Source organism: Carassius auratus, chromosome 44 (genome assembly GCF_003368295.1).
Source record: "Carassius auratus strain Wakin chromosome 44, ASM336829v1, whole genome shotgun sequence".
NCBI classification, from domain to species: domain Eukaryota; kingdom Metazoa; phylum Chordata; class Actinopteri; order Cypriniformes; family Cyprinidae; genus Carassius; species Carassius auratus.
Window position 1 is genome coordinate 10,214,539 of NC_039286.1, and position 26,642 is coordinate 10,241,180.

General features: G+C 34.7%; 1 pseudogene; it reads left to right on the forward strand.

The window, feature by feature from the left end:
* The first annotated feature begins 5,774 nt into the window (after positions 1-5,774).
* Positions 5,775-26,642, forward strand: part of LOC113061945 (histone deacetylase 9-B-like) — a 32,300-nt pseudogene continuing 11,432 nt past the window's right edge.

Consider the following 26,642-nt stretch of genomic DNA (forward strand, 5'->3'; position numbering starts at 1 on the left):
CGAACAGGAACAGAGATACACTTTTTCAGGTGAGTGTCAGCTTCATGTCTCATTTTTATAATCAGAGAGTGAGTGAGAGAGTGCACTGCTGAATAATTATTAAATATATTATTGCAGAACCAGCAAAATGTGTAAAATGAGGGTCATGCGTTTTATGTGCATTATGAACTGGATTATGCATGCGTGCATATGATGTTAATTAGAGCAATTTTACAATTAATTTTTACTGATTCTTAAATCCAGCATAGCCTAATGGATTGCAATACAGGTTAGTCGGTAATAATAGTAAAATTTAACTGTAATAATGCAATTCTCAATACATTAGAATAATTTTGTGTGGTTTTCTTCTGGAAATTTGTGGGGTGGGTGGGGGTGGGGGGGGGGATGTAGAGCTCTTGGTAACAGGTAGAGAATATATCCAGCATCGCTTGCTCATAGGACGCATGGGGGACACATCACTGAGCTATAAATAGACCTGACAGCAGCCACACACACACACACACACACACACACACACACAGAGCCTCCTGCTTTTACACTGAGGACGCCTCACAGAAGCTGTTTCTCCAGTGCATCCCAGCTGATTTTACTGCATTGCTGTGCAGAACACTCATATGATGCTGAGCTGAATTGTATGGCAACAGGTTACATCAACAGGTCTGCTATAAATAAGAGTGTGAATGTGCCACTGTCTGACGCTATTACTGAACTGCCATTACACAGCCTGCTTTTTAGTCAAATACAAACTGTGAAACAATATCTAAAAATATCAAAATATCTTTTTTTTATGTCAGGTTAAAGTATGCAAATGAAACATAATTTGCATACATTTCCGGAACAGGAATCTGAACATTGCATCAAAATTTAGTTTCACTTTGTTGACATATTAAAGTCAGAGGTTGTTACAGAGGGGATATCTTGTTTTATCACTCTGTAAATCATGAAGTACAGTCAACAACCTGAAAAAAAAAATCAACGTCGTTAGGAATTGAATGTTAAAAGCAGGTGAATGATATTTGAACAAACAAACCCCTCTGTAGAAACCTTCAGAAGTTTAGTGTATGTAACTGGATATTTTATTAAATCAACAACATGAGTAAATAACATTAAATAAACAAATCATTAAATAACATTAAATAATTCAATCTACAGACATAAATAGATTATATGTAATAAAATAAACATTTAAATGTGTATTTCGGGAGTTTTTCCACTAGTCTGAAATAACACTAAAAGGCCAAACAGCCCCAAATCTCAAGATGTTTTTGCCTACAGTGACTCACCTAGGACTAGTTCACCCAAAAAAAATATTTGCTGAAACTCAGCCTCAGGCATCCAAGATTGTAGATGATATTGTTTCTTCATCAGATTCCTAGAAATGCTTTGCATCTATTGAGTAATTCACAAGGAAATCACAAGTAATCCACAGCACTCCAGTCCATCAGTTAAACTCTTGAGAAGACAAAATCCTTCAAGACATTTTGAAAAAGTTGTCTGAATAAGGAGAGAAATCTGCACAGATCATGCAACGTTTACAAGCCAAAACAATCTGATGTGAGAAACAACAGGAGATGGACTTTTTCACTGGATGAAGCAGTATTATGGATCATGAAACAATGCTTTAAAGTTGAAAATATCTTGATGGATTTGTTTCGGCTTTTGTCTTCTCCAGATGTGAACTGATGGACTGGGGTACTGTGGATTATTGATGCTTTTATCAGCTGTTTGGACTGTAGTTTATTTTGCGTCTCTATGTGTTTTTGTTAAAGGACTCACATGATGCTGTACACTCTTCATCATTGGCTGACTTCATGATGAACTCACTGCTGGATGCAGGTACACACACACACACACACACACACCTGGTCTGAAGGCACATGTCTGTCAGTGATCATTTTAGATACAGTTAGCTGACTTTAGATGTGTTTCTGCTGCTTTACAGAGACAAACAGATTCCCTCTTTCATGATGTACATCTGATCACGCAATAAAGATGAATTACTGATTAAAGTTGTTATTTCATAGTTTTAATGACTTTTTATGTAATATTATTCTACAACATGGGAAAAGGTCATGTGAATGTAAGGTGAATCAGTGCAGCTGATATTCCGGTATATTGTGTGACCGTCTCATCTCATCTGGTTTTGAAACGAGTTCCTGAGTGTGTGTTGAGTGACGCAGATGGTGTGATTGTTTGAATGATGTCAACACTGAAAACTTTATTTTATCTCATCCATCCTAAAGCTTTCTGGGTGGAGACCAGCAACATTCCTCACACACTGACATATGAATGTAGTTCCTTTTACAGTCTATTACACAACACAATACACACAGATTCACACGCACACACTCAGACATACAAAACACATATATATGAACAGATAACAACTTATAAAACACATTAAATTAATATACATATACACATTACAGGTTAAAAGTTGGTTGTCTGTTCTGGTCTCCAAGGCTGAATTTATTTCTTTAAAAAATGCAGTAAAATTTAAATTAAAAAAAGAGTGAAATATTATTGTGATTTAAAATATCTGTTTTCCATGTGAATATCTGTTAATATGCAATTTATTTCTGAAATGCACAGCAGTATTTTCAGCATCATTCCTCCAGTCTTCAGAGTCACATGATCTTCAGAAATCATTCTAATATGATGATTTGCTGCTAAAGAAATGTATAATATTATTATCAATGTTGAAAACAGTCGTGCTGCCCAATATCTTTGTGGAAACTGTGCTACTTTTTATTTTTCACGATTCTTTGATGAATAGAAAACTCAAAAGAACAGCATTTATTTGAAATTTGAACTCTTTTGCAACATTGTTGTCACTTTTGATCATTTTATTGCATCCTTGCTGAACAAAAAATACATGACTGATCCATTTTGAACAATAGTTCACTCACACATCTGCTTTGCATCATATCGCCACCAGCAGTATATAAAAGTCGCATGCACTTGTGTACTTCAGCCTCAAGAGGGCGCTGTTGCAAACGAACCATGAAAGCCCTATACTGTAGATACATGCGTTCATGAGCACGTGTGTATTTTTATGCGTTATAAGTGCCTTGTCTTGTTCACTGTATGTGTGTTGTGAGGTTTGGTATGTATATGGTGTCCAGTGTGTCTGATTTGCTTATGATTTTGTTTTTGTTATATTCAAAATAATGATGTGCTATACCACTCCCTGGATTAAACAAGTAATGCAGTAACTTCATGAAAGAGCATGCATGCAGCTGCTGTTTGAAATATGTTTTAATTACATAATGCATAGTCTTATCAGGTAGTGTAGATACTGCCACAGGAACACATGAAGCAATCACAAACTGTATATATACTGTGCATTACACAGTTTTCAGTACTTTCTCTGGTCTTTATAGCACAGGCTGTTTTGCTGGTGTGGATATTTTTATCTGTCCCCTTTTACCTTGGGAGTGTCTGTTTCTATGTCCCAGACCTGTGCAGACGACCTATTTTACAACACTGCCATTGTTTTGTCTGGAGAGGAAGAGAAGGAAAGCTATAGGTCTCTGTGTGTGTTCAAGAAGTATCATCAAGAGCATGCATGCAGAGTCAATAAATGCATTTATTCACAAGAAAGCATGCAGTGTTTGTCCATGCAAAATGCACAATTGCAATGCTAAAGTGTTGCATAGAGTATTGTTTTAATGGTGTTGTCATGTGGTTGTTAGGGTGCTCTGGTTGGTTGCTAAGGTCCCGGGTGATGCATACTTTAGCAAACTGCTCTAAAAACTGCTTGGGAAAATAGTGCTGTGATGCATTTGCTGCCACAGAGGAACTTCATCTCTGTCACGCATTAGGAATGTCTCGCTCCTGGGAATTGTGCTTTTTCTGGATTATAAAAAGATTTCCTCCGTTTCCTCATTCATTCGGCAGGCCTGAGGGTATCCCACGTCACGAACCGGTGTTTTACGTGCTATTATTCTTTTAAACTGGCTGATTGTCAGGTGTTTTCCCCACAGTGGGGTTTAACAGTGTTTTCATGATGTTGTGTGAAGAGCAAAGAGAACCATGAAATCACATGAAAAGAGAGATTCGAAGGGTGTTCCCAGTCAAAACTGACTTGCCTTTTAAAAAGTCCATGGAAATCACCAAATATTGGATTCAATCTTATTATTAGCTTGTTTCCTTTTGGTTTTTGGTTTTCCAACGTGGAAAAAATTCCCAAAAAGTACAAGAATTTTGAGAAGTTGTACTGTATTGTAGTTGTTTCTCCAGACAGCAATAAGATTAAATGGAGAATTTTGCTTTTCTCCTGAGATTAAACACCCAAGTCTAACTATAATGCAAAGTATCTGAGAAGAGACATTTTGGTCTGGAAAGTTAAAATCCTAATTTTCATCTCTTTATTCTTTGGATTTTAATCTGAGTGGCGTCTTGCAGATGGAAAATCAAAGTCTTGTTAGTTTGTTTACTGATGAGGCTTTGGGAAACAGGAAGTGGACTGTTTAATGTCAACATTGAAGGGCCTGGGTGCGTGCTGCTAATGCGTTTAGTGAGATTAGACCGCTGAGAGAAACAGGTGAAGATGAGACGAGACAGAGCGTCTGAGAGCAGATAACAGAGCAGGATCAAACACACAGTGACAGAAAGACTGGAGGAGAAACTGATTCAGAGTCAGAGGAGAAAGCCGTCCAGAACACGTCTGGCTTGTATTTGACCAAAAGATCAAAGGAAAGAAATCAAGAAATGTGAAAAATGCCATTTAAAAGATATACTTAATACTCTATACTTGCAGCAATAAAATAAATTATTCTCGATATGGCTAAAATTAAATTAATGTATATTAATAAATAAATATTTATGCTTTGCATTGTGACATTATTGTGACAGTTAACCACATTTCTCCACAATTTATCATTTTCATTTCTGCACTGTGAAAAACTTTGATATAGTGCTTCATTAATAAAGTACATTAGGGTGAAGGTTTTACCAAATGTAATTAATTTTTATTTTTATTTAATTTAAAAACATAAAAAGTCAAATTACATTCATATTTTTCATTTTTAAATCAATTTAATTTGAGTAGTTTTACAGTTATGACAATAATAATTTTTTTCTTGTTAAAGTAAATGAAAATTCTATTTTTAGTATTAAAATTTTAAAATATTTTCAATTTAGAATTAATCTAATTTGAATAATTGTATATAACTACAATAATTATAAAAAATAAACATCTTGTTGAAGTAAATGAAAATGCTACTACATTTATATTTTTCATTTTTGACCAAGTTGACAATAAACTACAATAATAAGAATGAGCATTTTCCTTTCTACAGTATGAAAAACTTTTATATTATTTTTTTTATATTACAGTACAATTATAAAGTAAACAATAATTTGAACTGAATTTGTTTTTATTAAATAAATCACAATACAAAAAGACAAAAATTTACATTTTTATTAATTTGAGTAATTTTGCATTAATTTCAATAATGATATTTAAAAATGTTTTCTTTGTTAAAGTAAATGAAATGCTTAAAGATAATAACATTTCTCATGTTACAGCATTAAGAAAGTTCTTTTTTAAGAGTCATGAGAATTTAATAGGTGGATATGTGCTTAATTCTAATGCAAATAATATCACAATGCCTTTCATCCTTCATTTTCTTTACCTAAAACCTAATTTAATATGTCTTTCCCCTGGGTTTGTGGTGTAACTGGAGCTGGTGGTTTGTTCATGTGATTCACCCATGCAGAGATAAATGAAAGGAGAAAGAGAGAGCGCAGGGAAGAGATGAAGCCAGACAGCTGTGTTTTTGTGTTGCTATTTTGAGCGTCTGGCCGCTGCTCTACTCCCCTGGTCTGGCCCGGCCTATTTCTGTCCTGGGCTGGTCCTGCTGCTATTCTTGGCACCTGAGAGAGAGAGAGAGAGAGAGCGAGAGAGAGAGAGAGAGAGAGAGAGAGAAAGACACAGTGCAGTGAGGAAGAGTAACAGAGAGAGAAAGCGTGAGAGCACTGCTTCAGTTTCCTGTTCAGAGGCTGAGAGGCAGAAACAGAGTTGAGCTCCTCACCTGTGACGTCTACCTGAAGAAACCCAGCAGAGACGGCCAGAGGAACTCACAGAAGAAGCACAAAGAAGCTTGGGAAACCCTGAAGGAGTCCAACAGAGGCCGCTGAGAGCGCGTGGAGACGGTCTGAAGCTCAAGTTATGCTGCAGACCATTTATGAATCTGACTCCAGCATCACTGCCGAGTGGAGGAGAAGACGCCTGGACTCTCACAGCACTGCCTTCGCTTCAGGTACAGTCTGTCAGATGCTCCTCTCAGAATTCCGCTGATGGAATTCCGTCTGATACAATGTTGCAAGGTTTAACAATTGAGTTGTTGGTGACTCTCCATTCGCTCTTATTGCTGTCTACACACATTGTCTCATTTTCCAGGACAGATATCAAAACGTTAAATCAAGACATATTAACAGGAGAAACTAAATTACATACAATGTAAAGAAAAATCTAACAAAATGAAAGAAATTTTAGCTTAAAAACGCATAAAAACTCAAGTGGCAGATTTCTTTTTATTATTGTTTTAAGTATAAACTCACTTCATTTTGTTATGTTTACAGACCATTTTAAAATATAAATACTGTATATATTTAAATATTTACATTTTTTGCTTAGGAGAAACGTATGAGACAAAGCTAATTTGTAACTGAGACCATTTTTTAAATTCTAAATATTAATGTAATTTAATGTATTGAATTCAGTAAAAAAATACTTTATAATTTAAGTTATATTGTATTAATAAATCTAAATAAATCTTGTAATAATAATTGTTTTTGTACATAATGAAATAATAATTTAAAATATATTTTTTTAAATTAATATTTAACATTTACTTTTTTATTTAATTAATTAATTAAATTAATTTCAGTTACCAGTAATTAGAATGAGAAATTGGATTATTGCAATGAGGAAAAACTTATTGCAATTTAAAAATTGTCTCAAATGTTTCTTCTAAAAGAGAGAGGGGAAAAAAGCCAAATAGTTGTAAGAGAACAAAGCTACAAAGTAAGATCATGAGAGCAACTCAGATTGTTTGCTCTTGGTAGGTGTTGATGAGAAATGATGAGTTCATTTGAATATCTCTGCTGTATTTGTGATGTGAGTTATGGGGAATTTCACATCAGAGTGTGTGTGGATGATTCAACACCAGGTCAAATCTATATCCAGACATCGCTGAGATCTTCATGTTTTGTTTCATCTCACATTCATTGTTTGATTTTCAGAAAGGCAAGTGACTCACTTCACTGAATCAAATCAGGTTTCCATCTGACGCTCACCTGAGCATCAGGCCTGTTTCAGTCTTTATTAAAATCCAGCTGTAGGTTTCTGATCTCAGATCAGTATATCCTCATAAATCCTGGTTCATTTAATGCAGCTGGACTCAAACAAACTCCCTTTTGCTGGAAATGAAAGGTCACTTATAGAGCATTGCATTGTGGTATACTGTATCTCAAGCAAAGTGCTTTGTTGTGTGCTAAGTTTTTGCAAATGTATTCAGTCATTTGTTATGTGTGAATAACAACATTTGCACATGCTGCAGAAATGCACTGTGAAAATATTTTTCTGTATCTTGTTTTAAGAATTTTAGACACTTGTAAAGGAAAACAAGACAAAAATACTTTTTGCAGAGTATTAAGAGTAAGATGCTAGTATGCTTCTATAAATATCTATTGATTATGGAGTCCAGCAGCTTGTCGGGGACAGATTTCACTCACTGAGTTTTGAACAGTGCAGTGATGTGACCTGGACTCTGATTTTAGCATGTGCTCTTTGTGAGGTGCTTTTTTCCTCCAAGTGTGTGTCCGCGTCCCATTTAGCACATTTACTATGCACTGTATGTATGTACTTCGAAAGTGATTTTGTCACAAACTCATCTTCTGTAATGCATGGGATTGTGTGTAATAGCAGCCCAAAAAACATAAAAAAGTACAAACAAAGTTTGATAGGCATTGTAGCATGCTGTTTTCATGTAAAGTGATTTGGAATGCACAGATTGTAATCTTGCATAATATTTGGGATGGAAAGTATGCAAATTGAGAAACAACTAATGAATGCATGCATGCATTTTTTTTTTTACATTGAAAAAAGTCTCTTCTGCCCACCAAGGCTGTATTTAACTTTTATCAAAAATACAGTAAAAACAAGTAAAATCGCAAAATATTATTACAATTTCAAATAACTGTCTTCTATGTGAATATCTGTGATTTATTCCTGTGATGCAAATCAAAAATTTCAGCATCAGTGTCACGTGATCTTTCAGAAATCATTCTAATATGCTGATTTCAGATTTTTATCAATGTTGAAAATGAATATTTTGTGTAAAAACGTTATACATGTTATTTTTCAGGATTCTTTGCTTATTCGAAAGTTCAAAAGAACTGTGCTTATTTGAAATAGAAATCTTTTGTAACATTGTGACATTTTCTGTCACTGTCATTCGTGTAGAGCGCCAGACTTCTGAATGGTAGTGTCCTGTCAAGTCTACTCAGCGTCTAGCAGGTGGACGCATGTTTACTTCATACTTGATTTGTTGGTTCTAAGAAACATCTTTTGACAAGTGTGTTGTGTTGTGTTCAGGTGTGTTTGTGCGCAGTGTCCTACTTTAGGAATGGCGTGAGAGGGCAGTTATTTACCCCTCTGTGCCTCTGTGCTCCGTTACTGCCCCGCGGCTGCATGTTGAACGTTCTGGCCTCTTGACTTCAAGCTCGACTATTCTTAGCCCGCCGTATTTTAGGCTTAAGGCATTAGGATGCTAAGATTAGCCCTGGTTATCATTCCGTCTGAGTTAACTCCTCACATAACTACATACCGGAAGGCTTTATTTATAATGCACACTCTTTTCTCTGTTTTTTAATAACAGCGGGAGATTTTTTTTGAGATTTTTAGTCAGTCAGAGAGTTGTGTTTCATGCACATCTCTGCTTTTTTATTGCATTCAGAGCACATGCTGCAGTATTTTTGGTGTCGACTGACACCTTTGGCCAGTGTTGTGGTTCTGTTTTGGTGGTCTGTGCTTTTTGTGGCCTGTGTATTCTGGGCCGGGGGCCCGATGGAGTCTCTGTGGCGAGAGATGGTTTCACAACGCCACAGGTTTTTATTTCAACGCCTGAACGTGGACGAGATGCAGATATTCTGAGTCAAATGCAACTGTCGCCTCTTACATAGTTAGCCTCATAACCTTCCGTCAAAGAATAACTGTGTGCGACCAGACCAAGGTTTTATTGCAATGAGGATTTTCTTTCATAGCTCAGGAGACTTCATGGAGAACTTTGTGTCAGATGTTCCGCTTAAAATTTTAGAGGAAAAAATAAAAATAGACTCAAGAGAGAGAATTATTGACATACTGTAAGAGTATAGAGATAAAGTATGACATTTATGAGTTCATATTGAGATTTCAAACTGAGCACATTGTGATATATTTTATATCGAAGCCCAATTCCCGCCACATAAGAAAAAAAGAATCATGATTTGGTAAATCATAATCATTAAAATGGCATAATTATGACATAAAAATAACATGTTTTGAAAGTTAGTTTTATGTTATTTATATCTTATAGTTTATCATTTTTATCTCATAGTCATAATTATGAGATAATAAGTCAAAATTATGACTAGGTCAATTATGAGATAAAAAGTAGAAATGATGACATAAGCCTTAATTATGAGATAAAAGTCAAAATTATGACATCAGGTCACATTTATGAGATAAAAAGTCATAATATTTATATATTGGGTCATATTTATGAGATAAAGTAGACAAAGTCGAATTTTTTGCGAACTAAGTTATAAATATGACATTAGGTCAATTATGAGATAAAAAGTAGAAATGATGACATAAGTCTTAATTATGAGATAAAAGTAAAAAGTATGACATCAGGTCACATTTATGAGATTAAAAAGTCAGAATATGATATATTGGCCATATTTATGAGATAAAGTAGACAAAGTAGAATTTTTGCGAACTAAGTTATAAATCTGAGATAAAAAGTCAAAATTATGACTTTAGGTCAACTATGACATAAAAAGTAGAAATGATGACATAAGTCATAATTATGAGGCAAAATCACAATTATGACATACTAAGTCTTAATTATGAGATAACAGTAAAAATTATGACATTAGGTCACATTTATGAAATAAAAAGTCAGAATATTTATATATTGGGTCATATATATGAGATAAAGTAGACAAAGTAAAAAATTTTGCGAACTAAGTTATGATTATGAGACAAAAAGTCAAGATTATGACATAAGTCATAATTATGAGACAAAGTCACAATTATGGCATACTAAGTCTTAATTATGAGATAAAGTAAAAATTATGACATTAGGTCACATTTATGAAATTAAAAAGTCAGAATATGATATATTTGGTCATATATTTATGAGATAAAGTAGAAAAAGTAGAATTTTTCACAAACTAGGTAATAAATATGAGAGAAAAAGTCTAAATGATGTCACACATAGTCTTAATTATGAGATACAAAGTTCAAATTATGACTACAGTACAAAGATGTCATAAATATCAGATAAAAAGTCAAAAAGTAATATTTTGATAAAAAGTTATTATCATGGCACACTGTCTTAATTATAAATAAAATGATGCACTGAGTCATAATTTAGACTCACTTTCTCACAATCAATAATACTTTTTCTACTTTCAGCTTTTGAGATTGCTGGGGTCTTTTCTCCACCAGAAACAACTGAGACACTGATACTGCTACTAAAAGAGATCAAATATATCTCATTGTTTAATTTCATTCTTATATGGCTGTATTTGTGGGCCTCATAAAGAGCCCACGAGGAACGCAGCACATGCACTAATAGTTTTATCAGCGAGGAGTTTGCTTCAGGCAGCAGATTAAGGGCATGTTTATGAGCGAGTTTTTACAGCGCAGCTTTTTTAAGGCACGAGGCCAGATCATTCTCTCTCTAAACACACACACACACACACATACTACACACATACACGCCAAACGCCTATCCTTTTCTCACCGTTTCGTTCACATGAGTAAAAATACATTAAGTGCAGTTCAAATGTGACAGTCACATGCTGTCTCGCTTTAGATTGAGCTCAAATAAGAGTTGGGCCTCGAACAGGAGGTTGTTGAAATACCTCCATGTTTATGTTCAAGGCATTCGAAATAGACCCCATAAAAAGACCCTCCCTGTAGATTATGTCAGTAATTGCCCTTGGGTTTATTTAAAGGCCTAAAGAAGGGTTTAATTTGTTGTTTTCATGCAGCCAACATTGCAATCCTTTATTTCTGACACAATTAATTTGCAGTCTGTATGTGAGCATTAAACCGGTCAAAATGTGAAGCAATCTTCTCACTTTCACATTTTGTTGCATAGAGAAATGTGTCAGAACACAATTCATAGTGCAATGCAAATTTGAGTATATTATTGTACGCTTGTCTCAGTTTCAGGTCGACAGCTGTCATGGTGGAGCAACAGAATCAGATCGAAGAGAATCTCGATGAGCAATTTAGTTAAAGTTAGTTAAACTGTGGACATGTTTACAACTAATTAACAGATGCAAAGTTCAGATCTGTAATTAGAAGCTATTTTAAACTGCGAGTAGCCTGGGAAGCTAATGTTTCACACTAGTTGGAAAGTATTAATTTACTGTCAGAAAGTAACATATTTTTAAAATTAAATGTACACTACTGTTCAAAAAGTTGTGATTTGTAAAAAAAATATATATATACAAATCAGAGCTTTTATAAAGCAATGATGCATTAAATTGATCAAAATGCCAGTAAAGACATTTATAATGCAGCAAAAGATTGCTATTTCAATTAAACGCTGTTATTTTGAAGTTTGTTCATCAAAAATAAAACGAATCACGGTTTTCAACATTGAGAATAATCATAAGTTAAATAAATTAGATTTCTGAAGGATCATGTGTCACTGAAGACTGAAAATTCATTTTTGATCACAATAAATAAATTTCAGTTTAACAGATATTCACACAGAAAACTGTTATTTTAAATCACAATAATATTTAACAACATTCCTGATTTTACTGTATTATTGATCAAATAAATGCAGTCATGGTGAGTAAAAAAGTCATCTTTCAGAAACAAACAATATTCTTACCGATCACAAACTTTCAAAGGGTAGTGTAGTTTATGTTCTGCATTATTTGGCAGGAATCTGTTCTTGATCTGAGAAAAACAAGATGACTAAAACGAATCAAAAGTGTGACTTGAAAAGCTACAATCTCATCTCAAACGTGGCTTTATTCTGTTGGATCTGCTCTTTCTCTCTCAGATTCAGAGGTGTTGTCTGCGGTGGGCAGCACGTCTGGGGTCAGCATGCTGGACAGGGAGCGTGATTCAGACGAATGGGAGAAGCAGTTACAGCGCGAGCTGCTTCTGATCCAGAGACAGCAGCAGATCCAGAAACAGCTGCTCATCTCCGAGTTCCAGAAACAGCATCAGAACCTGCTGAGACAACATCAGGCCCAGCTCGAGGAGCACGTCAAGGTACAGGCCTTCATTCACCTTGACCTCGCGGAAGAACATGACTGCAAATACAGCACAGTCTGCAAATACACATTCAGCATGCGATTATTATCATACTGTTTAGAAACTATTACATCAGCTGGGACACTACTGAGCAAAATCACCAACCCTGACTGTCAAAATTATTACAAATTATTACAAAGAAATGGCAAGTGAACCTCGGAATTAAGTGTTAAACTGTGAAGCGGTCATCACAAATGAAGTAAATCACAAAATATCAAAGTAATGGTCATCTGCGCTTGAATGCTGCAGTATTTCTCTCTAGTGTTTTAAATCATTTTCAGTGAATTTTAAAGGAATAGTTCACCCAAAATTGGGTGATTCCCTCTTACATCATTTGCTCACCAATGGAGCCTCTGCAGTGAATGGGTGCCGTCAAAAAGAGAGTCTAAACAGCTGATGAAAACATCAACAAGTAATCACACCACTCCAGTCCATCAGTTAAAGCCAAAAGCTGTGCATTTAAGAAATAAATCCATCATTATGCTTTAACTTTGCTTTTGGCTAAGTCCACAATCCATAATAACGCTTCCTCCAGTAAAAAAGTTCATCTTCTGTTCTCTCTCATCAAAATCCACCCACATATTTATTTAGTTATCTGTTTTGGCTTGTAAGCAGTGCTTGATCTGTGCAGATTTCTCTCCTGATTCAGCTGAGATTTCACCAGAGGAAGCGTTGTTGTAAATTACGGACTCATATTTTAGCCAAAAGCAACGTTTTTTTATAGTTAAAACATCTTAATGATGGATTTGTTTCTTACAAATGCACAGCTTTTGGCTTTAACTGATTGGACTGGAGTGGAGTGGATTTCTTGTGGATTATTGTGATGTTTTTATAAGCTGTTTGGACTCTCAATCTGACGGCACCCATTCACTACAGAGCACCCACTGATGAGACAGTGATGCAATGCTACATTTCTCCAAATCTGATGAAAAAACAAACTCATCTTCTTCTTGGATGAAGCCTTTTGCAGTCAAATTTTGTTATTCAATACATGACATTTATAGATAAAGTGTGCTTTAAATGCCCAAGAGGCCACTTTGATCTCTAAATATCAACACCAGCCAGGGTTTTTCCCTCTAAACTGTATGTTTTCTGTTGATCTTCTCTCTGTTTCAGCTCCAGCAGGCTCTGTTAACTCTTCGACAGCAGCAGGAGGTGTTCGCTGAGGAGCGTCGGCTGGTGGCTGAGGAGGAGAGAGAGGATGATGAGAAGGAGCTTCACAGGAGGGACACACAGAAACACCAGCAGAACCACAGGAGGAAGGAGAGATCTAAAGAGAGTGAGAAAACAACTGCTTCCAGGCCTGGTCATGTGACATCTCGATAATTCCCCAAACTGGTCCTATAGTGTTTTTCTTCATGATATACTTGGGAATCATTATATACATGTATAAAATATAATGGCAGTATTTTTGTTTTTGCTTGTATTTTTATATCCGGAAACGTTTCGTGTCTGACTTAATCCTGAAGATTACTTCGTTCTCCACTAGGTGACGCTGTTTCTGCACACGGCTCTAATTTCCGAGCTGCACGTTTAATTTGAGCAGAGTGAGAATATCAAAATCAAAATGCATTGAATTCACTATATATATATATATATATATATATATATATATATATATATATATATATATATATATATATATATATATATATATATATATATATATATATATATATATATATATATATAAATTGTGCTTTTAAGTTATATTAACTTTTCAGACAGTTCAAATTTTATTTAATTTGTGAAGTATACTTAGAACAGAAAATTAGATTATTTTTAATTGATAAAATTATTATTATTATTATTATTATTATTATTTAAAACTAAATAAACTATGAAATACGCAAGAACAAATAATAAAATGTATGAAATATTTCATATTTAAATATAAAATTATATTTAAGAATTTAAGAGAATAATTATGGATCATAATAAAATATACAATTATATAAAAATAAGCTAGAGATAATGTCATAGAGATGGCATACATTTTGTTTTGTTATTTTAATTTATTTAAAACAAATATTTATTTGTTTTAACAAATTATAAAACTATAATTAAATATTATATTTAAATAGTAATTATAAATGATATAATATATAAATTAAAATACTAAATTGTCATGAAGATAGATTACAGAATTTTACATTTTAATTTAATATACAGATTGTAAGGAAATTAGGGTTTAAAAAATAAAAACAAATTTAACAAATAGATTGAAAATATATTAAATTAATATTTAAATAAATATTTAATAAAATAACATTTAAGCACAGTTCCATTCTATTAACTGTTCATCTCCATTATATAATAACTCTGTAAAAGAATCACATAGAGGCTTAAACTGATCCTTTGTTTCTGACTTGTGTTCTGCAGGTGCGATGGCGAGCACTGAAGTCCGTCAGAAGCTGCATGACTTTCTGATGAGTAAATCAGCTAAAGACCCATCGGTGTCCAGCGCTGGTTACCCTCTCAACCGCTCCAAACTGTGGTACAGGTACAACAGCCTCCTGCAGATTTGAGCCTTTAGACTTCTTTTCCATGTGTAAGGTGGTGTTGATGATGTCATCTCTCACAGCTCCGCCCACCCAGGATCTGCAGAGCAGAGCTCGCCTCCTCTAGGAGAGACTCCGCCCACCTTCAAATACCCTCTGACCTCCGGCCTGGACTACAGAGAGGACTTCCCTCTCAGGAAGACTGGTAGGTCAGAGTTCAGAGGTCACGCCGTCCTATGATCCTTACAAAACCACTCTTATCTGAGACATGTTTGGAAGTCTTCAGGTTTGGGTCTTTGCGAAAGGCAGTGGGATGATGGGAAAGGTGTGTGGTTCTTCGTTCTGAATGTATATAGAGGTCTTACAATGTGTTTTGCATTTTATTGCTTATTGTTAAAATTAATTAGTCCAGATTGAATTGCTCTGTTTCAAAAGCTAGTGATCTGCCTTGCTGTTTATTGCTGTTTTGTTTTCTAAAAATAAATAAATAAAGATTTTTTAAAAAATAATTTTATACATTTTAATATTTGCCAGTAAGGTCAGAAAAATAAACTTAATTTAAAAGATTTTTCTAACCCCATTTGCAGATTTTTTACAGAAAGAAAATAATTATATCTAAATATCTAATACTAAAATACTAAATAAGATAAGTTTTTTTAAGTGTTCAAAATTACGTTTTTTTTAAGTGTTTTTTGTTGTTGTTTTTTTTGTTTTTTTTAGCAAGAAAAAATATCTGCCAATAGAGTAAGAAAAATAAATGTAATTTAAAATAAAAACAATATATATTTTTAACCTAATGGCATGTTTTTTTTTTGCTTTAAGCATAAACTCATTTCATTTTAATGCATTTTTCTGAACATAGGATTTAATGCTAATGTATTTTTAATAAATAATACATACTTTTGTTGATATTTATGATAGATAAATAATAATAATAATAATAAGACTAAATAAGAAAATACATTTTAGGACATTCATTTTTGTCTCTTTTCCCAATACAAATATCTAAACATTTTTAAACTAGGATACATTTACTTGAATAAATGCAATATATATTAATAAAATAGAAATACAGACTATTAAGTATTTTTTTCTGAAATTATATTAAGTGTTATTAATACATTTTATATTAATATCAAAATGTGAGTTTAGGCTTAATAAAACCAGAACAAATGTATGCTAGTGGGGCCAGAAAAAACTACTTAATTCAGAAGGAAGACAAGATGATTTTTCTGACCACAATGGCAGATATTAATTATGACAACAAACTGTTAGAAGAAAGGGATCATTGGGGTTCTATATAGAACCATAGGGTTCTTTACTCAACTCCAAAGAACCTTTTATGCTAAAAAGGTTCTATAATGGCAAAAAAAGGTTCATATCTTGAATTTTGTGATCATTCACATGCATTCATAAATGCATTTGAATACACCAAATAATGCAGTGAAAGAACGCACTCAAAATGCACACGCGCACTAGTATGACTTCATCATGTAACTTTACATCAGCCTAGATGCATGCACTTTTTAGGCAAGGTTTGTTTAGTTTTTGAATATACTTGATACTGTTAAAAGGCACATCATTAAAGCAAAAATACGAGTTCACATTTCACACCTAAACAAGCGTGGAAAACGTAATTATAACTAACTACTAAATTAGTTAAAATGCCTATCCATATACAGCTATGATTTGCGAACCCCAAACTGACTCAAATGATTCTCGAAACCGCTAAGATCTCCCGAACTGATTCAAATGATTCGCGATCCCCAAATTGACTCAAATGATTAGCGATCCCGCTACAAACTCCCGAATTGATTCAAATGATTCGCGATCCCCAAATTGACTCAAATGATTCGCGGTCCCGCTTCAACTCCCAAACTGGAGTCAGATGATTGAAATAATTCGCGATCCCGCTAAGATCTCCCGAACTGATTCAAATGATTCGCGATCCCCAAACTGACTCAAATGATTCGCGATCCCGCTACGAACTCCCGAACTGATTCAAATGATTCGCGATCCCCGAATTGACTCAAATGATTCGCGATCCCGCTATGAACTCCCGAACTGACTCAAATGATTCGCGATTTCCCCAAATTGACTCAAATGATTGGCGATCCCCAAATGGATTCAAATGATTCGCGATCCCGCTACGAACTCCCGAACTGATTCAAATGATTCGCGATCCCCAAATTGACTCAAGTGATTCGCGATCCTGCTACGAACTCCCGAACTGATTCAAATGATTCGCGATCCCCGAATTGACTCAAATGATTCGCGATCCCCAAATTGACTCAAATGATTCGCGATCCTGCTACAAACTCCCGTACTGACTCAAATGACTCGCGATCCCCAAATTGACTCAAGTGATTCGCGATCCCGCTACGAACTCCCGAACTGACTCAAAAGATTTGCGATCCCAATACACATAATGCTATAAAAGTGTGCAAATCGAGAGAAATAAACAGCAGATGTTCATGTTAACAACTTCTTATATGTAATATGTAAAATATGTATTGCAAAATCATTGCTTTCGCGCTGTTTCATTTGTTTTGCAATTCTTAATTTTTGTTTGCAAAAAGCAAATGTATTTTCCTCAATACTTTAAATAAAATGTTTTAAATTTGTTTTTGTTTTTATTTATTTTTTTGTATATTTTAAACAAGGTAAATCTTTCTGATTTATTAAAATAAAAAGTCACATACATGGATTTTTCTGGGCTAAGCCCCGGATCTCCACTCACCCTAGAACCACCCCTAGCTGGTTTAAACTCACTTTTTTCAAATTTTGATACCTTTTTCTCTTCTTTTTCAGAAAAAAAAATACTATCTTAAGTAATTTTTCCTTCTCAAGTAACTTTATCATAATTTTAGAATGTCAAGGCTTGTGTAATGAATAACAAGACAAACGTTCTATATAAGAAAATCATTTTTGTAGTGAACACATTGGGTGAATTGGCCATTTTTTATTATTTTAAACTATTGTTCATTCATAATTCTCAGTATTTAATAAAACATATTTTTCAAACATGTCTATATAGGTATATTTGATAGGATAAAATACATTGTATAGGCCAAAAATCATTCGGATGTCCAGATTTTCAAATAGTTGTATCTCGGCCAAATATCATCCGATCCTAACAAACCATACATCAGTGGAAAGCTTTCAGATGATGTACAATATAAATCTCAATTTCGAAAAATTGACACTTAAAACTTTTGTTTCATGATCCAGGTTCACATATTATATCAGGTTCACAGCAGTCTGCTTACCATTCTGCTTTGAATACTGCACGTAAGAGCTACTATTCAAGCATCATTGGTAACGCTGCAGCAAATTCTAAATCACTGTTTAAGACTGTTGACAATCTTCTCAAACCAACTAAGGCCATTGTTCATTCCTCTGTTGAACAGTGTAATACGTTTCTTCATTATTTCACTGGTAAGGTTGAGGGTATATATAGCACTTTAAATACCATCACTCCTCTTGAGCTAGTTAATATCCAGCCTTCAAACTTCCCAACTACTACCTTTTCAAACTTTGAAATGGAGTTAGATGATTTTATTATAAGTACAGTGAAGTCCATGAACTCTACAACCAGTATTTTAGATCTGGTTCCCTGCTCGGTCATCATGAACTGCCTTGCATCAATCTGTCCTTTTATGACTTCCATTGTGAACTTGTCATTGACTTCTGGAATTGTTTCTCCAGAACTAAAAATAGCTGCCATTACACCAGTCCCTAAGAAGACTGGTTGTGATGTATCTGATTTATCCAATTACAGGCCGATTTCTAACCTCCCATTCTTGGCTAAAGTTCTTGAGCGTGTTGTGGCTGTTCAGTTAAATAATCACCTAGTCTCTTTGAACCTTTTCAATCTGGGTTCAGAAGAGGGCATAGTACTGAAACCGCTTTAATTAGGGTCGTAAATGGAGCGGATTCAGGTGCATGCAGTATTTTGGTCTTGTTAGACCTCAGTGCTGCTTTTGACACTATATGTCACTATCTTCTGCTTGACAGGCTGGAAAATTGGTTGGGTCTTTCTGGAGCTGTCCTCAATTGGTTTCGGTCTTATTTAACAAATCGTGCCCAGTTTGTTGACTTGGGTAACTACAAATCAGATACCGTGCCTGTTCGACAGGGAGTTCCTCAGGGTTCAGTATTGGGTCCAATACTATTTAATATTTATATGCTTCCACTTGGGCAGATCATTAGGAAACATGGTCTTGGGTATCACTGCTATGCGGATGATATGCAGATTTACATCACCACTATACCTGATGTCCATTGCTCATTAATAGCTTTGCGTGGTTGTTTAGCAGAGATCAGTATCTGGATGCACAACAACTTCCTGAAGCTGAATGGCTCCAAAACTGAACTGATGCAGATTGGTAAAGTGGCAGCTACTCGTAAGGCAGAGCAGATCAGTTTGATTGTTGATTCCTGTATGGTAATCCCCACTTCACAGGTGCGAAATCTTGGTGTCATTTATGATCCACAATTATTATTTGAAGCATACATAAAACACATCTCTAAAACTGAATTTTACCTCCTGAGAAATATAGCTCGACTTAGACCTTTTCTCTATTTTGCAGACACAGAAAGGCTTATACATGCCTTCATAACAACTAGGTTAGATTATTGTAATGCCTTGTTCTCTAGCCTTCCAGCTAAATCGTTGAGCAAGCTTCAGTATATACAAAATTCTGCCGCTCCTGTGCTCACTTGTACTTCTCCTCGTGAACACATTACACCGGTTCTTTCACAATTACACTGGCTTCCTGTAAATGCGAGAATTGATTTTAAAATTCTTATTTTAACATACAATGCACTTCATGGGACTGCACCTGAGTATCTTTGTGAACTCATCAGTCCTTATATTCTATCACGCTCTCTTCGCTCTACTAACTCTCTTTCACTTCACCAGCCATCATGTAAGCTAAAGACCATGGGGGAAAGAGCCTTTTCATGTAAAGCCCCTAAGCTATGGAATGTCCTTCCTCTGGACGTCAGATATGCACCAACGCTGGGTGATTTTAAAAAGTCACATTTATTCAAGACTGTCTTTATTTAATGAATTGTTGTATTGCTTTTGGTGTTTTGTTTTATTTTATTTATTATTTTATTACTGTAGCGTTTTGGGTTTAAGAAAAGCGCATTACAAATAACATGTATTATATAAAATCAAATTGATGATTCTTATTGGGTAATTTCAGTTTGTTTGACAGAAGGCAGCATAATTGTGATGCTGTCTACATAGGGTGCTCACTAGGTTTTGGAACAGAGCCCAGTGACCTGCATTCATGGCGATATGAGCAGATGTGTGTTCCTGCTGCTCGTGCAGAATATAACAGCATTAGTCGAGTGTCACGGGCGCCCGGCGGAGGTGACACTGCCTAAATGTTTGCAGATGAATCTGGGCGATATTTAATCGCCGGGTCAGGAGTCAACTGAGCGCAGTGGCCTGTGGGCACAGCTCAATGGGACCGGTGAGTGACCCTGTTTAGCTCTCGGGTCAGCAGGGTGAGAATGACCACGCTTGTGCCCGCTGAATGCCCCGGGGCGGCCAGTGCAGAGGTTTGCAAACAATTATCCAGCGGAGGGCTTGTAGAGACGGACCGGGTCCAGCTCTCTGCCCCCTATTCAGAGCGCAGAGGTTAACAGGAAGTAGGTGGCTTTGGGTCGTATGGGGACGAATCACCTCATTGTGAGCATTTTGACCTTTGACCCCATGTCTTTAGGATTGTTTTGCATGTTTTAATTGTCTGCAAGATTGAAATGTCTGAGAGTTTAGTGACAGTAATGTTCAGCAGTTTGGTGTTTTTGAACATTATGCTCATCTAAGCAGTTATTTAATCAAAACTACAGTTTAAGTGATTTTTTAAATTATAATACATAACTTACACTACCATTCAAAAGTTTGGGGCTGGTAAGAACTGTAATGTTTTTGAAAGAAGTCTCTTCTGCTCAACAACGATGCATTTGTTTTAACAAAATACAGTTAAAACAATTGTGAGATATGCACTCGGATATAAAGTCAGATTTCTGAGTTAATATCTTGCAATTCTGACATTTTCCTCTGAATTGTGCAGATACCTTTTTATTATTATTATTTTTTTTTTTATTTCTATTGTGATATATGTTCAATTTAATTTAATGACTCAAAGCTGTATTTTCAGCATCATTCCTCTAATCTTCAGAGTCACATGATCTTCAGAAATCATGAAAATATGATGATTTACTGCTCAAGAAACATTTTTGATTATTATCAATGTTGTGCTGCTCTGCTTTTTTTTTGTGGAAACTGTGATAAATTTTACCTTTCGGGATTCTATGAAGAGTAGAATGTTCAGAAGAAAAGCATTGACTTGAGATAGAATCTTTTGTAACATTTTAGAATGTCTTCACTGTCACTTTTGATCAATTGAATGCATCCTTGTTGAATAAAAGCTTGAATTTCTTTCAAAAAAGAAAAGTATCTTTCCGACCTCAAACATTAGTGTGCATAGTGATAGTAAAAGTGCAAACACTGCAACAAAAAGTACATCTGAAAGCTGCATGTTTTTCTAGGAACTCTTATTTGAGTCAACATGATCAGATGTATTTCGGCGTCTCGTTGCGAGGCTGATTTCGAGATGAGTTTGCAGAGGAAGGTGATACGCCTGACTCCATGATAAGACTGAAACCCCTTTCAAAGGAAATCCAGAAATAGACCTGGTTTTCATCCAGGCACTGTTTTCACGGAATTTCTCAGTGGGCCGGAATACCGCAAACCTCCGGAGAGATTTTTCCTGAGCACAGGGGTCTGCGTGTGCCTCGTACCGCATCAGAGATCAGCACGAATCCCTGGGATGTATTTTCATCCCCTCTCAATAACTCAGGTAACAGCTTTTAAAAAGAGGCCCGTCCGGTAAATTGGGGGCTGTGGGGATACAAAAACAACAGGAACGACGCAAAGACAGAGAAAAAATGAGAAGGAAAACAGCCAGCTTTTTTTGTCAATGGAATAATTTGTCAACGCTGACAAGACGGTCTGCAGGGCCACTTCCTGCGGCTCCGGTTTCAGACCGTAGATCAGAACGAACAAGAATAGAGCAGAGACAGCCAATTAAAACACAAAACACCTCTCTGTGCCTGAAGGGAATGACTTTTAGGCTTTTTTATGATGTTTCAAGATGTTTAAGCACTGCTTACAAAACGTAAAAAAGAAAAAAAAAAAGTTTTTTCATGTATAAACTGAAATATCTGAATTCTGGGTTGCCAGGTCTGCTTAACAAAACCAGCTTAACTTCTACTCAAAACTAGACCAATCCCATGTTGGGAGAAATATGTGCTCAAAATAGCATTCCTGGTGGCAGGATGCTTGTTTTCGTCCTGTAAAAAACGAAAAAAAAAAAAAAAAAAAAAACGCAGCAACAGTATAAAAGCAGAACAATTTTGCGGGAAAATCAGTGACTTGGCAACACTGCTCTGAAGTCTCATTCCCAGTAGATTCCTGCTGAGAATGGGGATGGGGGGGATGGGGGGCTGGTGATCATGAAGGTACTGTTTGTTCTTTGCCCCGGTCAGGACCTTCACGGCAGAATGATTGACAGGTGTGAAGGGGGGCGGGACTCTGAGTGCTGTTGATATGCAGGTGACAGGTCTGTTTGTGTAAGGAAAGAGAAAAGCAGGAGAGACACTTGAATACCGATATATATATATATATATATATATATATATATATATATATATATATATATATATTTTATATATATATATATATATATATATATATATATATATATATATATATATATATATATATATATATATATACATATATATATATATATATATATATATATATATACATATATATATATATATATATACATATATATATATATATATATATATATATATACATATATATATATATATATATATATATATACATATATATATATATATATATTTTTTTTTAAATGTACAAAAAAAAGCCAATATATCACAAATATAAATGCAAAAAAAAATTTTTTATATATTATTTAAGTGTGAATATATTAAATTTTTTAAACAAATACATTTTCACCCAAAGCATTCACCCAAAATGTATTTTTAAGTTTATAATATATTTTAATATAATTTTTTTAGTGCCATATTGGAAAGATGTAACTGAGCCTAAACTACCCAGGAATGTGCTAAAAAATAAAAAATAAAAACCTTCTCATAACAGCAACATAGCAACACTCTGGCAACCATTATACATCAAGAAAATAAGTTAAACACTAAAACTTTCATGAAACATTAAATAAATTCATTTCTACTACAGTGAAACTTTTAACTTTGGTATTAGACACTTCTGTCTTCTAAAATAATGAATAAATTAAAAACTGGGTCTGATGCAGATCCTGTATTGATCTGATTTCACTGCAGTGTCAGTGGTATTTTGGTGGTATTGTTGTGTGGATTTGACCCTCTCTTATAAGCTGTTGTGGTTTAGTGGTTAATAATCTGTGCTGGTGACCCCAGTCCTGCAGTCTGAGTTTCCTCAGATGAGAAGCATGTGGTGATGTCGGGGTTGTGTACATACACTGTAAAACCCGACAAGTTAACTCAACTCAAATCGTTTGAGTAAACCGATTGCCTTGACTGTAATACCTGACAAGTAAACTTAACTCAAACGATTTGAGTAAACAGACATCCTTAAGTTATGTTTACTCAAACCGTTTGAGGAAACTGATTGCCTTAAACCATTTAAGTTGAAAAAACTAACAGTTATGAGTACTCTGAACTTAACTCAGTTGAGTTCACTGAAAGAAGATATACATTGCAATTAAGTAATTAAGTGATTAATTGAGCTTTAGTGATGAACACCTGCTGTTAACAAACATAATTACTGAAGAAAAGAGAGAAAGGAACAACAGCTGACTTCAGACACAGCCTCACTCAAACCTGACAAGTTATGTTAACTCAAACCGTTTGAGGAAACTGATTGCCTTAAACCATTTAAGTTGAAAAAACTAACAGTTAGGAGTACTCTGAACTTAATTCAGTTGAGTTCATTGAAAGAAGATATACATTGCAATTAAGTAATTAAGCGATTAACTAAGTGCTGATTGAGAATTAGTGATGAACAGCTGCTGTTAACAAACAGAATCACTGAAGAAAAGAGAAACACAAGAACTACTACAACTGACTTCAGACACAGACTTAGATGAAATCAACTGAAATAAAATACATGAAATCTCTCAAGATCTGATTAAACAACCCCACAAACAGCATCACCAGCTCCACTTATTAATAACCAGACTGACTTTATTTCTGTCAGACGTCTACAGAAGATCTTATTGAGAATGAACTAAGGTTTAGATGTTGATTTTATTGTTTCATTTGAAGTAACCATGTTAGAGATCAGTGTTTGCTTTAGTTGGGCTCTTGACCCTTGATTTCTGTCTTAGTCTTTTCTCTGGCTGTTATAACTGTGTGTTTCTAAAACACATTTGTTGTAACTCAAAAGCCCAGAAGAAAAGCCATCAGGTGTTAACCTGTACCTAGGTGTAGGTTGTTATACTTCATATAGGTGATGATAATTATTCATTATTATTCACAAATATTGATCTGTACAGAGTCTAATCTCTGAGGAAACAAATGTGTAATTAGTAGAAGTGAATCTAATACAAGTGACCCTAAGAGTCTGTGATAATCAGTTAATATAAAAATGGCTTCATAAACATTTTGTACACATACATTTGTACTCCATCCCAGTAGTTGGTCAGACACAGACATCAATAATCAGAATATGAACCTCAACAATGGTGACAAAAAAACATGCTGCAGTGCATGCTGGGTACTATTGTAGTACAAAACTCATCCATGGCTCCCAGCATGCTCTGCAGCTTTTTTTTTTTTTATGGTCACCATTGTTGAGGTTCATATTCTGATTATTGATGTCTTTGTGTGACTGTTTGACACTGTGGCAGACCACACTGTTTGGAAAGTCTTTGTATTAACTGATTATTACAGAACCACTGGCTCTTAGAATCACTTTTACTATAACCAATCAAATTACACAACACCTATTTCATCAGAGATTAGACTCCTAGCAGTTCAATAATTGATGATTATCATCACCGATATAAAGTATAACAACCTACATCTAGGTACAGGTTAACACCTGATGGCATTTCTTCTGTGCTTTTGAGTTACAACAAATGTGTTTTAGAAACACATGGTTATAACAGCCAGAGAAAAGACTAAGACAGAAGTCAAGGGTCAAGAGCCCAACTAAAGCAAACACTGATCTCTAACATGGTTACTTCAAATGAAACAATAAATCAACATCTAAACCTTAGTTCATTCTCAATAAGATCTTCTTGAATGAACTAAGATCTTCTTATTGAGAATGACGTCTGACAGAAATAAAGTCAGTCTGGTTATTAATAAGTGGAGCTGGTGATGCTGTTTGTGGGGTTGTTTAATCAGATCTTGAGTGATTTCATGTATTTTATTTCAGTTGATTTCATCTAAGTCTGTGTCTGAAGTCAGTTGTAGTAGTTCTTGTGTTTCTCTTTTCTTCAGTGATTCTGTTTGTTAACAGCAGCTGTTCATCACTAATTCACAATCAGCACTTAGTTAATCACTTAATTACTTGAATGCAAAGTTTTAAAACTTACATGGTTTAAATCAAGGCAATCTGTTTACTCAAACGGTTTGAGTTAAGTTTACTTGTCGGGTTTTACAGTGTATGGAACCGGTCAGCAGTAGCAGGTGCACGTGAGATCTCTCGGGACGGATCCCGTGCACCTCCGTCCCACAGGTGTTGGTTTAAAGAAGTTTGCTGAAATTGCCCTTTAATGACGTTACCCAACGTAAACATGCCGACCGCTCTGCGTATTTTCCCTACGCATTAAAAACGTGTAAATCCTTCCAGCTAATTGCTGGGCAAATATTTTTTCGGTATTTTTCTAATAGCTCTTATTCATCATATGTGTCAGAGAGACGAAATAACAGAATTTCACCATCGCTATAATCTCGTAAGCATCCTTTTCATAACAATCGCCCTTTTTTTGTCGGCCGTGTTCAATATTATTATTTTACTATGTTCTTTTTATTACTTCTTTCTGGCCAAAAAATTGCATGTTGGGTTTTTCCCAAACGAGTTTGAAGGGTGAAGGGACTGAAGGGTTACAGGGGTGGTAAAAACTTTGGAAACATAAAACTTCCCTTTCCTTGAACTATATGCATGATTGTGAAGTCAAACACATTCAGAAGGATTCATATTCAAGCTTTTGTTTTATTATAAATGCATTCATATTTAATTTCAGTTTTATTTTAATATTTTGTTATACATTTTATTTTAAAGTTATCTTTTAGGGTAGGATTTTATTTTTAAATTATTCATAAACTTTCTTTAGTCAACATGTACCCATCTTTTAGGGGTAGTGTGCAGTAATTTTATTTTATTATAATTACAATTATATTTTTTATTAATTTTAATTTTACTTTTCAATTTTATTTTATAATTGTGTTATACACAATTTTATTTTTAGTTTTATTTTAAAACTATCTTTAAGAGCTAGAATTTTATTTTATTTTAGAAA